This window comes from Ursus arctos, unplaced genomic scaffold, assembly GCF_023065955.2.
Source record: "Ursus arctos isolate Adak ecotype North America unplaced genomic scaffold, UrsArc2.0 scaffold_4, whole genome shotgun sequence".
In the NCBI taxonomy this organism is placed as follows: domain Eukaryota; kingdom Metazoa; phylum Chordata; class Mammalia; order Carnivora; family Ursidae; genus Ursus; species Ursus arctos.
The window spans coordinates 10114595-10128908 of NW_026623056.1; the positions used below are offsets into that span (position 1 = coordinate 10114595).

Sequence of the window (14314 nt, forward strand, 5' to 3'; positions counted from 1 at the left end):
AGTTAGGAAAAATATGGTAAAGTAGAAGTAACCTTGACAAATTAGGCTTCATTGAAATACTTCCCGGGCCTTGCCCAGAAACATAAATAATTCACAGAGCCCAGCACCAAATACAAATGAAGAGCATTTGTTATTATTCCATCCGTCTTTTATTTTTTTGTTTTTTTGGACACAGCATTATTCTTTCATAATGAAACTCATTGTGAACCACTTTCTGTGCTCTCTTGTACCATAACCTACAAATTATGAAATGTCTGATTCATCTTTATGTAACTATGCTTAAGGACGGGGTGTTTGTGTGTTTGTGTTTGTAAGCAGCCCATAGGACCCTTGCAACACAAATCATCATCAGATCATGTATGATAAATTAATGTTTGGAAAGTTAATGTCACCTGGGAACTCAATACGACTGACCAGTCCATTAGTAAACCATGTGGCTACACGACAAATGTCCTTTACCTGAGAGTAGAAATTATTCAATCAGTGAAAATTTAAATTCCATTTTCAAAGTTAAAGAGACACAGTTTATTCTTTATGAAAGTAACTGAGAAAATTATGGATAGAACAGGAATCAATGAACTTGGACCTTGTCCTAAAACCCTCTCATTAAAAACCAGAATGCTTTATTCAGCTGAGTCAACTTTAAAAAAGAAGGAAATGAATCGTCTGACCTGGTTGACTTCTGAAAAGGCAGTTGATCTGTTCTGTTTTAAATAGTAGCTGATGTTTCAATCTCTTTAATTTGTAACTATTAATGTTGGTATAACTGAATTTTTCTTATCCTTTAATCTGATATATATATATATAAACATATATATATATATATATAAAAAACTTTAAACATCTTCAATGAAATGAGAAAAAAGCATAGATTATAAAGAATGGGGGGATGATGGGATGAAAGAAGGATAATATGTGAAAATAGAAGGGAAGAGGACTGGAGACACATTTGGAAGGTCATGTGATATATGAACTCATCCGCACAACAATCTATGAGGGAAACAAAAGAGCGATAATTATCCTTTCCAGACTCTGCATGAGACACTGGAATTGAGTAAAACTTACACCGGAGTTTGAGCCCCAACTTTGCCTGTTATCAGCACAGTGTCCTTGTCAGGTTATGGAACCTCACAGAGCATCATTTCTCCCAATTGTTAAACAGATAAAATAATCTTGTAAGGATGCCTTGAGGATTAAATGAAGCAACCGCTGTAGAGTGTCTGGCACCTGGTAGAAATTTCATAAATGTCAGTTTCCATCCCTCCTTAATTAAAGACACTTAACTTGTCCTATGGTGCTGTGTGAAAATTTCTCTCGGCTCTATTTTTAGGAATGGAACCACGAAGTTATAACGTGTGTGTGTGTGTGTGTGTGTGTGTGTGTGTGTGTGTGTTTGCATGTCATCCTTGCGCAGGGGCCACGCTAATCTTCTCTGCATCATTCCAGTTTTGGAATATGTGCTGCCAAAGCGAGCACTGCACAAGTGCATCCTTAGTGCTTAATCCGATTAAGTTCTGCCAGTTTACTCTGTGCTGCTTTGCGCCAGACTCCACACCCAAAGAAGTGCACAAGCGTCCCTAGTCCCCGCATCCTGCTGAATGCTGTACTTAACTTACCTCATTTAATCTGCATGACAACTCTAATTAAAAACAGAGTACTCTTCTCTCCAACTTGCAAGTGAGAAAATTAGGGCATAGAGAACTAAATAACCTGTCCAATTTCACAGCTGACAGGTGGTCTGTTTCCAAGATTTCTTTTCATTGTTATATGTGACGTGAAACCTTTGCCTTCCTTGGCCCTGTGCAAGAAAGGTAGCCTGAACCAGTGTTCTGATTCCCAACCTCTACTCCAAATCCTACTCCACACTGTCTTAACAGAAACTGGTACACTCGATGTGCAGGGAGTTGCCTATGAAAGTTTGAGAAAAAACTCCATGATTCTTGGCAAGGCAAAAAAAAATTTAAACAAAGAGGATATATATTTAACTCAAGAACACAAACATTCTGTGAGCACCCCATTTTGCCCAGATGCTTTCTAGATAGAACACTGCACAGAAATTCAATTGAATAAGAGTTTTTGTCTTGAAGGAATGAAGCCTACCTTCCTAGAAATCAGGGAAGTATGTAAACAAATATTCTCCTTCCACCCCCAAAATGTTGCCAACACTTTCTCTGATGTCTCTGCAGATGGAATCTGGTTCTTAAAGTTATTAAATAGGGGAGAGTTGCCATTTGGGGAGATTCCAAGCAGTGGCAGGGAGGGGCTGGTCAGGGGAAAAGGCCCCCCTCAACAACCTACTATTCTCCCTATGCAGACAATAAGAGTGTGTATTGTTTGTTGAGAATTTAAAAGCAGTAATAAAATCAATTTAAAGAAAGTCAGGCTCTTTTTATTATCACCATGTGCTGGCAATTCTAAATAATGCTAGTGATAAATTATTCAGTTTCCACCCATTGGGGTGAACCTACCTTTATGTCACTTGTTCTAAGAAATTGCTACATTTCAAAGGTGGAAGTTAAAATCTGACTTTGCAGGGCTGTGCCTTAGATCCTTGTTTACCACTTTAATGTAGAGTTTCATTCATTAGTAACACAAGTATTGACCCACTGTTCTGGGGCAATCCCTCAGTTGAGGGAGAAATGTTGATGCATTCCATTTCATAAGGTAAAAACTAACTTCACTGGGAGAAGTGTATAATTCTACAGAGATTATTCTGTGAATTGTTTTTTGCTTCCTCCATTTAGGATGTGCTATAAGGAGAAAATACAGAAAGAAGGTTCTCCAGTACAGGATGGATAAGCTATTGGCAGGCCCAGGTAAATTGCTGGTAAGGGGCATAGAAAACAGATTCCAAGAACCGTGGTGTCAGATACCTGTATTTAAAGCTTTCTCCTCCATTCTATAGAAAAATTTTATCAAAACACCACAGTCTAATGTTATTGGCACTTTGAGGAATTACAGAAGAGATCCATGACCACTCAGAGGATGAGAGGGATAGATGAATATCTTCAGGAGCATGGGATAGCAATTATGAGATGATAAAAGGATAACAGCAGAGAAATCCAGAGAAATCTGGAGTGAAATGTGTCTAGTAACAAAAAGAATAAATGTGGGAAATGTATTAGCCTGAGAACCACAAGTATATGCCTAGAGGGACTCTGGCAAAATACATGAACTATTAAGGGTTGAGTGGATCCTTGAAGAGTTCATGTCTCTCTAAAAGTCTGGCCAATACTCACCACTGGACAGTTGTTTTCCTATGTATAAAAGTGTCTAGATCTACAACTATGCTCGGGGAATTCCAAAATTTGAGTTTAAATAGGAAATCACTCATTTCCTAAAAGCTGCCAAATAATGGAAAAACAGTATCCTCCCTTATTACAACTGCTGATACTCATGACTTAGAAATGTTCATAATTTCCCAAGGCTCACAGGAGGGGGATTTGCAACACACCTGAAGAGAACATGAATTGTTATTGTATGATAAAGATAAGGATGACCCGTGAAAAGCAGAGCTTGAATATATTTATAACTATGAAGCAAGGCAGACCATGGTAAGTACTATAAGGATGTTGTAACAGGTTATTATAAAAGATTCCATGGACAAAGGCAACTTGAACTGGTTCTTATTAATAGTTAAGTTATCAACAGGGAGAGCTGATGGGGAGAAGCAAAAAAGAAAGGAAAGGAAAAGAAGGAGAAAGAAATGCAGTTAGAGATTTTTAAAAATCTAATGTGTTCAGAGAATGACAGTCATACAGGTTCACTGGATAGGAAAGTATAATAAAGAGGGGGACATGTGGCTAGAGAGGTAAGTACAGTCACACAACAGGCCTTGGAGGACAGTCTGAGTGATTTGCATCATGTTCAGTGTGCATGTGGAACACGTGAAGAATTTTAAAGGTTAGTTCCTATAAAGTTATTCATTTATTATGCATCTAGATTTTCCAAGAACATTATCAATAACGGCAAATCCCTAGAATACTTTTCCAAAGTATACCATAGGACTGGCATTTTCTGTCAGACTTAAAGCAACAAAAGAAAGTTGTGATTAACTAAAATAACCTTACCTGCCGCATGACTGATGATCATGGTTCCAGCAAATACACAAGATAATGTGAAAATACTTTTACGAAGCAAAGGAGAAAATCCTACACTTAAATCTAAGGGGGGAAAAAGTGTCCCCCTATGGCTACTGGGCATGTTTTGTCACAAACACAAAGCGTTTATGGACCCCAAATGCCTCGCATTGTTTTCCAGAGTCCCCAACGTCCAATGTTTTTCCTGCAGTGCAACATATGTAAGCTGCTTAAATCAGCTTCTGACATCGCTTCAACTTCAAACTGGAGGCTATGTGAGGCTTAGCAGATGGCAAAACCCATCCAGTTCTCTAAGTGTGTGTTCAGCATAAGGTGCTCGTATGTTCTCTTGGACCCAGCTAGGCTGCAATCTTCCCTTGGAGAAAAATATACGTGGTGTTCAGTTTGATGGGGAGGGGTCAGAACTCCAGCCACTTGAGCTATGTCTTGCTTTTTGTCTTTCACAAAGGTTAAGAGCACAGTCACAGTGGCTTACCCGCTTCTTAACCAGGCTTAGGAAAATTGAAAGTTGATTAATTGCCTCGAGACTGTGGTTAAATTTAAGTCTGGATAATTCAAGATTCTTTAATCTTTCCAGAAATTTAAAATTCCCTTCCTTCCTTCAAGTCTTCGTTTTTAGATTCCTCCACATGAAGTCCAGACTCAGAAAAAAAATCAACAGTAAAGACAGTCTCAATAATAAGAAGGAGGTATTGATACCTACCTCCAGGGTAGGAAAAGAACACACATAAACAAACAAAACAAAGCATGAAAGAGCCAAGCATGCCAGTTTACTGAAGAACAGTTATAAATTCCTCAATTGGACATTCAGAGCTTTCCACAGTCTGGCCCCAGCTCATCATCTTTCCAGACCTGTTTCTATGTGTCTGCTACAACGATTCAAACTAGACTGGTCCCTATTTTCTCCCATTATGTTGTCTCACCTTGGTCCCTCTGCATACACTGGTCCCTTTTTCAGAAAGCACTTCTCTCCACCAGCCCCAATCTATCTTTGTAATTCTGGCAAGCCTAGAAAACAGAGTCCACTGGAGGTGGGCTGGTGGAAAGAGGAAGCAAGTCAGGTGAGGGGGGAACTGGAGATGGAAGCCAGAGGCTAAAGGCCATGAGTCTTTTACTAGGGAAATTGAACTTCTTCCCCTAGGCCACTGTTTCATAAACTGTCAATAGACCATTTGCAACCAAACTATCTGGGGGCTTTTTTAAAAAGACATAGTCTCAGATCCAGATATCTTAATTAATATTTCGGGGTATGAGGCCCAGGACTGGACTTTCAATAAGTCAATCAGGCCTAGGTGCTGAATTAGGCTTAGGTAATTCTTTTATACGTGAGAATCTGAATGCTACAGACATCTAAGAACTACAAGTCGAAGAAAGCAAATAGACTTGCGCACTAGGAAAGAGCATTCAGACAGCAGAATGCGGCTAGGAGCGTGGGGGGAGGGACTAGAGGCAAAGAGACCAGTTAGGAAACAATTGCAATGGTCACCATTAACCTCTCGCTTCTGAATCCTTCCTCCTTCCTGGCATTTGCAGCATGACTCCCTCTTGATTATCTTGCTGCCTCTGTAGCCGCCCTTCTGAATCGTTCATGCTTGTTTGGGCATCCCTTCAATCCTCTGGATTCTGTATGAAATCCACTTCTCACACAGAGTCTCTGTAATATCTCATCCACTCCCTAGCTTCAAATACCACATTTACACCGAAGCCCCACACATGTATATGTCAGGACAGCAGATCTCGATTTCCAACTACCTAATGAGATGTTCTACCTAATATTTCATGGGCATATCCAAAATTGACACTCCTCCCTATCTCTATGCCTACTTCTCTTTTGTTAGTACTTATCTTACATATAGAGGGAGAGAAAAATTCACCCAGACACCTGAGCATCTCACTTAAAACCTGACCTGTCCCTCATGCCACTCTCATACTGTTTGCTTTTTGCCCTACTAACAATTATCTCCTCAATCCATCCTTCCTCTACATCGCCACCCCTATACCTTTGGTTCAGACTTCAAATCCTGAGAAAAATCCTAGAACCCAACACTTCCCCAGCCAAAAAAAAAAAAAAAGAAAAAAATCCAAATATCACATGCATGACAGAGAAACCTTGGGAAAATACCCCTAACCAAAGGTAATTTTGAATGTGAAGTGTCCCCATTGAAGAAAAAAACTTATAATTTAAGGCTTTTTATCAGCAGGATTTATTTGCCAAATGTAAATATCTTCCTATTATAGAATTCTAATGCTACCTTGCTAAAATTATAGCATTAGTAGAATGGCCTCAACGAGTCACTATGAGGACATGGTGTGATCTCATAACTACCATGCTGATGGCATGAGGGCAGAGAAACACTATGGGAAATCGGAATTGATTCAGGCCAGCTTCTTCTCCTATCATTATACATCAAAACAGTGGCTTGCAGAGAGAGGGGAAAAAAGTGTGTGTGTGTCTGTGTGTGTGTGTGTGTGTGTGTGTGTGCAAACAATTATGGCCTCTTCCATCTGCCTGTTATTCGAGACTGAGGTGAGTAATGATGGTGGATTTCAATGTGATTCAGGGTTCCAAGAACCCAACTGAAAATGTTCCAGAGCTGCTAGATTAACTAAGGGCTCCTAGAAGAATGGAAATTTCCCTTGCTTGCATTTTCAGTGACTGCTATAGAGCACTGGGCACAAGCAAGCACACATCCATACAACTAAACCCTCAGGGGCAGAGCGATCCTGAAGACAGCCTGCCTCCTTAACTCTGCAAAGGAGGTAAAGGGCATTCTAATGCCCTTGTACCATGCAGAATTTCAGCCTCCTTGTAGCCCTGAATGTGACCATGACCTTAACTATGACCACACTCGCCACCACTGCTCCCATAACAATTGCTCCTTTCTTTAGTTGTAACTATTCTAGCATTTTGTACAAGATATACCACTTAGTTTTCTCCCACAGCCATATGAAGTAAATATTGTTATTTCCAATTCAAAGGCAAGGAAATAGGTTCAGAGAAGTCAGGAAATTTCCTAAGAGCTGTACAGCTGGTGAGTGTTAGATCTGAATTACGTGAATTCAAAGTCATCTCTTCCTATTAGCTATGCTACCTTAGCTGCTCTAGTCCTGTTAATTGTTTTCTTCTGATAACCTTGTGATAAAAACGCTAACAAGTATCAACAGTGCTTGTCACATATTTCAAATAGTCTCAGGAGGACAGGTAGGGAGAGGGTAGATATGTCATCAAAGGCAATACTCCTTGAAATTAATTTCCTGTATGATTCACAGAAGGGTATACTGACATAAGGGTTATGCCTTTAATGGTTTTGCATCAGATAATTATCAGTAATTAAAAACCCAGTAGGAATTAGTTTATTAGATCACTTTCCAAAGTGGCAGTAAGCTGAGTTCTAAGATGGAATTTAAATTGTAAATTGTCACCATTTGGAAACCTAGACCTTTTTAGTCCAAGTATAGAAAGAAGATGGAAATTATGAATTCCCACAAAGTCTAGGTTTTAAAGGTATTTTCTTTCCCTAAAATATTGTTCTTAAGCCATAGCTTTGAATGCAATTTGCTTCATTTGCTTAGATTTTAATACATAAAGCATAGCTTAAACTTGGTCAATATTTTTATTTGGATTGTTTACTGTTCCCTTAAAAACAAAACCAGAAAAAAAGAGAAAGAAAAGACTTGACGGCATTTACTTTTCACACGTTCCACACATGCTGTTAAAGGAAGATTTGCACTGCAAGTATGAATCTGCTAGATTCATAAAATATGCCATTTGTATTCTTTAGCATTCCTTTAGGCACAAATCCATAAACGAGTGTGTACTCAGTCTCCTCTGTAAACAAAATATGCACACATTTTTCTTCTTTCAGATTCCCCCAAATAAGCCCTTTGCCTTCTCTCTGTTCTTTCTTTTCTCTCTTTTCCTGCATGCAGGACTTTACTTCCTGGTAATCCAAAAACAAGTTAGGGGATGATGTCAGTGAGAATGGTAGAGTAAGGACCTCCAAAAATCTGCTCTCTTATAAAAAACAAATAAAGCACTAGCAAAAAAAAAAAAAAAAAAAAAGTCAAAATCATCTCCTTCCTGAACTTTCTATTCTAATTATACTTTTATTGCCAGTCTTACATGATTTAATCGTCCCTATTCTGTGCTCAACTAGTACCCTGTAAATGCCTTTATCATAGCTAGCATCAAACTATATTGTAAAAATGTATTCACTTAACTGTGTTATCTAGTTTAGTAAAAGTTTCCTTAGGCTAAAGATTACATGATTATTTAGCTAAGTATGCTCATAAAATGTATAGGACATTGCTTCATAGTTATGTTTGTTAAATGGGTGCTTTTGTATGAAAAAAAAAAATCTGTTTTAAAAGCCAGAAAAAATAAAATTTGCTAAAACCAACTTCTCTGAACTCTGGAAATTAACCAAAGCCTTGTAACAATGCAGGAAATTTTTATTCAACAAAATTGCTGATTCTTGGTAGGAACAGGGAGTTTTGTGACATTTTAACTTGACCTATTCCTGTCACCCTGTCCCTACTACTGTGGTAGTCTCAAAAGTCAACAGCCCACAATGACAGTATAAACCAGCAGCCTAGTAGCCACAGGAAGAGTCAGAATGGGGCTGGAACTCTTCAAAGCTTCATCTCAGAAAATTGCAATTATTTAACTTGTCTGGTTGTTCCTGAGAACCCTACTCACAAGGCATGTCTTCATTTAAAGGTCACCCAGTGAATACAGCCTTTTTACTAGCTATGTTTGTCAAAAACAATCAGTGGCAATATTTTAACATCACAGTTCTTGAGGTGTTGGTAACAGTTGAAGCAAACAGCAAGCTAATCAAAGAAAAATTTGAAAGAAAAAAGTGGGGAAAAATATGGCAAGAACGTGGAGAAACTGGAACATTAATACATTGCTAGTGGGAGTATAAAATGGTATAACCACTTTGGAAAACAGTCTGGCAATTCCTCAAATGGTTAAACATATGATATATGTTTATATATATGTTTGAGATATATATATATATATATATATATATATATATATATATATATATATATATATATATATCTCAAAAAGAACTGAAAACATCCAGCCATTAAAAATTTGTACATACATGTTCATAGCAAGCTTATTCATAATAGTCAAAAAGTGGAAACAACCCAGATGTCCATTGGTTAATGACCAGTTAAGCAAAATGTGGTATATCTATATATTGGAATATTATCCACACCTAAGAGGAAATGAAGTGCTGATATGTGCTACAATATAGATGAACTTTGAAAACATGATAAAATTATAGGAGCCAGACCTAAAATGCCATTTATTTTATGCCTCCACTTATAAGAAATGCCCAGACATAGAGACAGAAAGTTGATTAAAGGTAGTCAGCAGCTGGCAGTCATGCGGAATTGAGAACGATTGCTAATGGATGTGGGGTTTTATTTTGGGATGATGAAAATGTTCTGGAATTAAATAGTAAAGATGGTTGCACAGCATTTCAAATATATTAAAAACCACTAAATGATATGCTATAAAAGAGTGAATTTTATGATATGTGAATTATCTCTCCAAATAAATAAATAAATAAATAAATAAATAAATAAATAAAAGTTAGAATCCATGATTAAATTCTATCTTCTGATGAAACACGGAAAAATGACAACACAACATGTGGGAACAGGCACTGGATGGGGAGTTAGTAGCCTTGAGTTCTAGCTCTAGTTCTGTCACTACCTTTTTAAGTTATCTGTACAAAACTACTAACCATTCTGGGCTTTATTTTCCTTAAACACAAAAAATAAATATACATCAATGTATGATCTTTTCTCATCACCTCCTACGTAGCCTTGAAATTTTATGACTATATATTGGATCATTGCTATGATGATTAGAATACTCATATATGAACCCAAGATAAAAAATGCCATCCTGGTTTCTGATAAAAACAATAAAAATTATCTATGATGCATAAGTACTATCCTGGGTAACTAGGATACATCATTGAATAAAACATGCAAAGATCCTTGTCGTCATGAAGGCAACACTTTGACTAAATGTATTCTTCCTGGTCTGCCCCTACCAAAATAACCATCACAGTATAGTAATAAAATTTTGAAATTTTGATACCAAAAAAGCTAGTTATATTTGTCTCCTTAAACAAATGTTACACCACGAAAATATACCAAGATCAAAATTCTATTGGCCACATTTCTTGTAAGAAATAGACATCCTTGGGGTGCCTAGATGGCTTAGTCAGTTAAGCAGCTGCCTTTGGCTCAGGTCATGATCCCAGGGTCCTGGGATCGAGTCCCACATTGGGCTCCTTGCTCAATGGGGAATCTGCTTCTCCCTCTCCCTGCTGCTTCTCTTGCTTGTGCTCTCTCTCTCTGACAAATAAGTAAATAAAATCTTAAAAAAAAAAAAAAAAGAAATAGACATCCTTACTATCTAAGATTATTACCTGGAGGAAAAGTTAATGCCCGGGGCTACATTTAGTAAGTCAATAACAGAAGACCCTCACCTTGGACCTAGAGTAATAATATTTTTACCGTAACCTTGAAGAGATCAGAATCCCATGGGCCTGGTTAATACTTTCTAACATATCACCTGTTCATTATATTAATACATATTAGATATTAGAATCCAAGGCTAAACTAATTGGTCATAACTCTCATGCCCCATATTTTGCTATCCTCTGCCTCTGTTTTAATTAGAATGAATTTCACAGCATTGTCTCATCACTTATGTTTTCAATATTTCATCCGCAAGGCAGAATCAACAACATCCATTTGCCTCTCCTCCACATTCCTTAAAAAGTAGGTCAATGTAAAATTCCATATAAGATTCTCCTGTGAAAGAAAAAAAGTATGAACCTTTATGTATTTAACTTTGTCTTCAAAATGGGTGTTTAAGATTGTTTCTGTGTATTCTACTTATGTCTTGTGTATCTATTAGGTAAAGACTGCTCAAGAGCCAATGTCCATAAGGACAACTATCAGCATTTAATTATGTAGAACTTTTGTTTTGTTTCATTTTGTTTTATCAGTCAATCCATAAAATAGGAGGAAAATCTTTGAGGGATTTTTTAAGCTACTAAAATCCTTTGAGTTCAAAACCTCCATCAAAGATACGAAACTTCCATTCTCTGTGCTTCACTATGTACCCATTTTTCTTCTGATCCCACTGTTCTAGAAAGCTTTCCTGAAGACAAGAGAACAATTATGAATTGATATCTAAACTTTTCGTAAATGAATAATATTGTATTAAGTATAATGTTGAATCTTACTTGTCTGAATCACATTTCAAGAGCTTAATGTAAATTATAGATGGTGATCATCTGAAAACATATATTGCTATCAACATATTTTTGCACACAAAGTGCAGGGAATATATGAATACCCAAAACCCACCCACCCAAAGAACCAGTAGGACACAAAACACAAGCTTTAAAATATAAGTGAATAAAAACAATTTTTAATGATTTAAAATTTTAAATAATGTTTTCCAACCCCCCTTCCCCTTTATTACTTTTTCCCCCTGGCAAAATAGAACAGGAAATTTATAAAAAATAAGAACAAATGGCCCCTAACCATATAAAAAAGGTGATCTTTATAAAAATAACAAAAGCAGCACACATTAAAACAAATATGAATGGCTGCATTGTATTATTAGAGCAAAATTTATCAAGGATGCAAGAAATTAGGCACTATATATTGCTCACAGAACTGCAAATTTTTCCCTCATTTTTAGGGAGCAGGAATTTTGAAAATGACCAGGTTACATATCCTTTGATCTGGCAGTTTCATTTTAAAAACATCCTCAAGAATTCATTTTCAGATATTTATTTTTTGTGGGGTGAATTAGATAGCTTGATAAAACTGGTGAATGATGATAAATATCCTTCAAACACATACACAGATTTGCAGGAAAATAAGGGAAATTGCCAAGGGCCAAAGACAAATGGAGAACTGGAAACCAGGGTGATAAACTAATGCTGAAACAATTTGTCTGAGAACATTTGTCAATCTTAGCAATCAAGATGCTTAGTTTTTTATGACCATGAAAAGTACAGAGGACAAGGTCTATATAAAGTGGGGTTTAGAAGTGTGACCAATACATAAATTCAGGATATTCTATAGAATAGACTCTTGATTTAAAAATAAATTAGCTGCCACCAAGAGAAGATGACCTGGAATATTTCTCATCTGAACCTGACTTCTAGATAGGAAAAAGTCTGCCTGGAATGCATAGCCACCATTCTTGTTTCCCATGAGATTAAGATATGGATTCACACCATCTGAATGGTCCTGAGAACCTCAAATCAAGAAATCAGTTTAGAGAAAGGTTGAGCTGTTAATACTTCTAAATGCCTGGTAGGAACAAATGCAAAGTTCCACTCAAGGGATGAATCCTCAAACCAGGTCTTAGAGTATTTTCATAGATAAAGCCACCAAACAAACATATCATAATAAAACATAAACATACATAAGGCAAAATTCATCAACAAGAGTAAGTAGAACAACAGAATTACCAGGTATTAAATATTAAATAAGAATGATTAAAATAATAAATAATGAGATTAGAAACATAAAAATGTTAGAAAACGCTATCCAAACATACCCAAAAAATCTTAAAAAGAAAAAGAAGTAGACTTATATAATGAAAAATAAAATCATTGCAATTAAAATCTGGTATGAGTTAAAATATTTACTATGAATAAAAAGAGAAGGTTGGCAAAGTGGAAAATAGATTAATTTTATGAACTTTCTATATGTGCTTAGGAAGAATATAATCTCCAATTGCTAGAAGTATGGTTCAATATTCTTTAGGTGAACCTTTATGTTAAAACACACATGCTAGGGGCGCCTGGGTGGCACAGCGGTTAAGCATCTGCCTTCGGCTCAGGGCGTGATCCCGGTGTTATGGGATCGAGCCCCACATCAGGCTCCTCTGCTATGAGCCTGCTTCTTCCTCTCCCACTCCCCCTGCTTGTGTTCCCTCTCTCGCTGGCTGTCTCTATCTCTGCCAAATAAATAAATAAAATCTTAAAAAAAAAAAAACAGGCTATAATGTGTCTGCTTCATTCATCGTTTACTGAGAAAAGTATGTTACTATGCAAGTAAAAGAATTTCATTTCTTTATACTCATTTAGAAAATGAATTTTAGAAGTATACATATATATAAAATTTATGATAATAACCAAAATACACATGTAGCCAAGAATAAATCTAATAAAACATTTCTAAGGCACTTTTTAAGAGAAACTATAAAATCTAATTGAAATACATTATTAATTATATAAAATAGTGATATATACAATATTGATGGATATTATTCAATCATTAAAATATCTATTGTATGAAAATGAATATTATCAATTCAATACAATTATAATCAAAATCTAATGTTTTCCATAGAACTTGATAAACTGATTAAACAATGCACATGGACAACTAATGACCAGGACTAGCGAAGACTCATAAAAAATAAGGTGTGAGGGGTGCCTAGGTGGCTCAGTCGGTTAAGCGTCTGCCTTTGGTTCAGGTCATGATCCCAGGTTCCTGGGATCAAGCCCCATGGTGGGGTCCCTGCTCTGGGGAGTCTGCTTCTCCCTCTCCTTCTGCCCCTCCCCCTAGCTCATGCTCCCTCACACTCTTTTGTGTGTGAGCTCTCTCTCTTTCTTTCTCTCTCTCTCTCAAATAAATAAATAAAATCTTAGAACAAAACAAAACAAAAAAGCAAGGTGCAGAATTTGACCTACCAGATCTCAAAATGTATTGTCAAACTCAATTAGTTGTGACTAAACACTGACACAAGCAGAAAGGAGTAAGGAGCTCAGAAAAGATTAAAGAACCCAGGAAGAGGTGTGGACATCTTATGCATGATAGATCAGTGGAGAAAGGATGGAATTTTCAGTATATCATGAAAAACAATTGGTTTTCCCTTGAAAAATAATACCTTAGGTCCCTACCTCACACTATACATAAACTTCAAATCAAGGTGTATTGAGGTACAAACATAATAGAAGCAAAAAAATATGGGAACCTGCAGTGAAAAAATATTTGGTAAACAAAATGTAAAAACAATCCCATAAAGGAAACTACTGATAAATTTACATTCATTACACTGAAAACTTCTACTCAACAAAAGAAACAAAACCAAAACTAAAAGACAAAGCTCAGACTGGAAGAAGATACACTGCAAGTGTAAATTA

At 36.6% G+C, this 14314-nt stretch overlaps 1 long non-coding RNA gene and 1 other non-coding gene across 4 annotated transcripts in view; both read right to left on the reverse strand.

Annotated features, from left to right (window-relative positions):
* Positions 1–14314, reverse strand: part of LOC125281515 (uncharacterized) — a 290038-nt gene that overhangs the window by 129125 nt on the left and 146599 nt on the right. The window lies entirely within an intron of this gene.
* Positions 1369–1476, reverse strand: LOC113257270 (U6 spliceosomal RNA). The gene has a single exon (XR_003316905.1). It is a non-coding gene; the product is annotated as a U6 spliceosomal RNA (small nuclear RNA).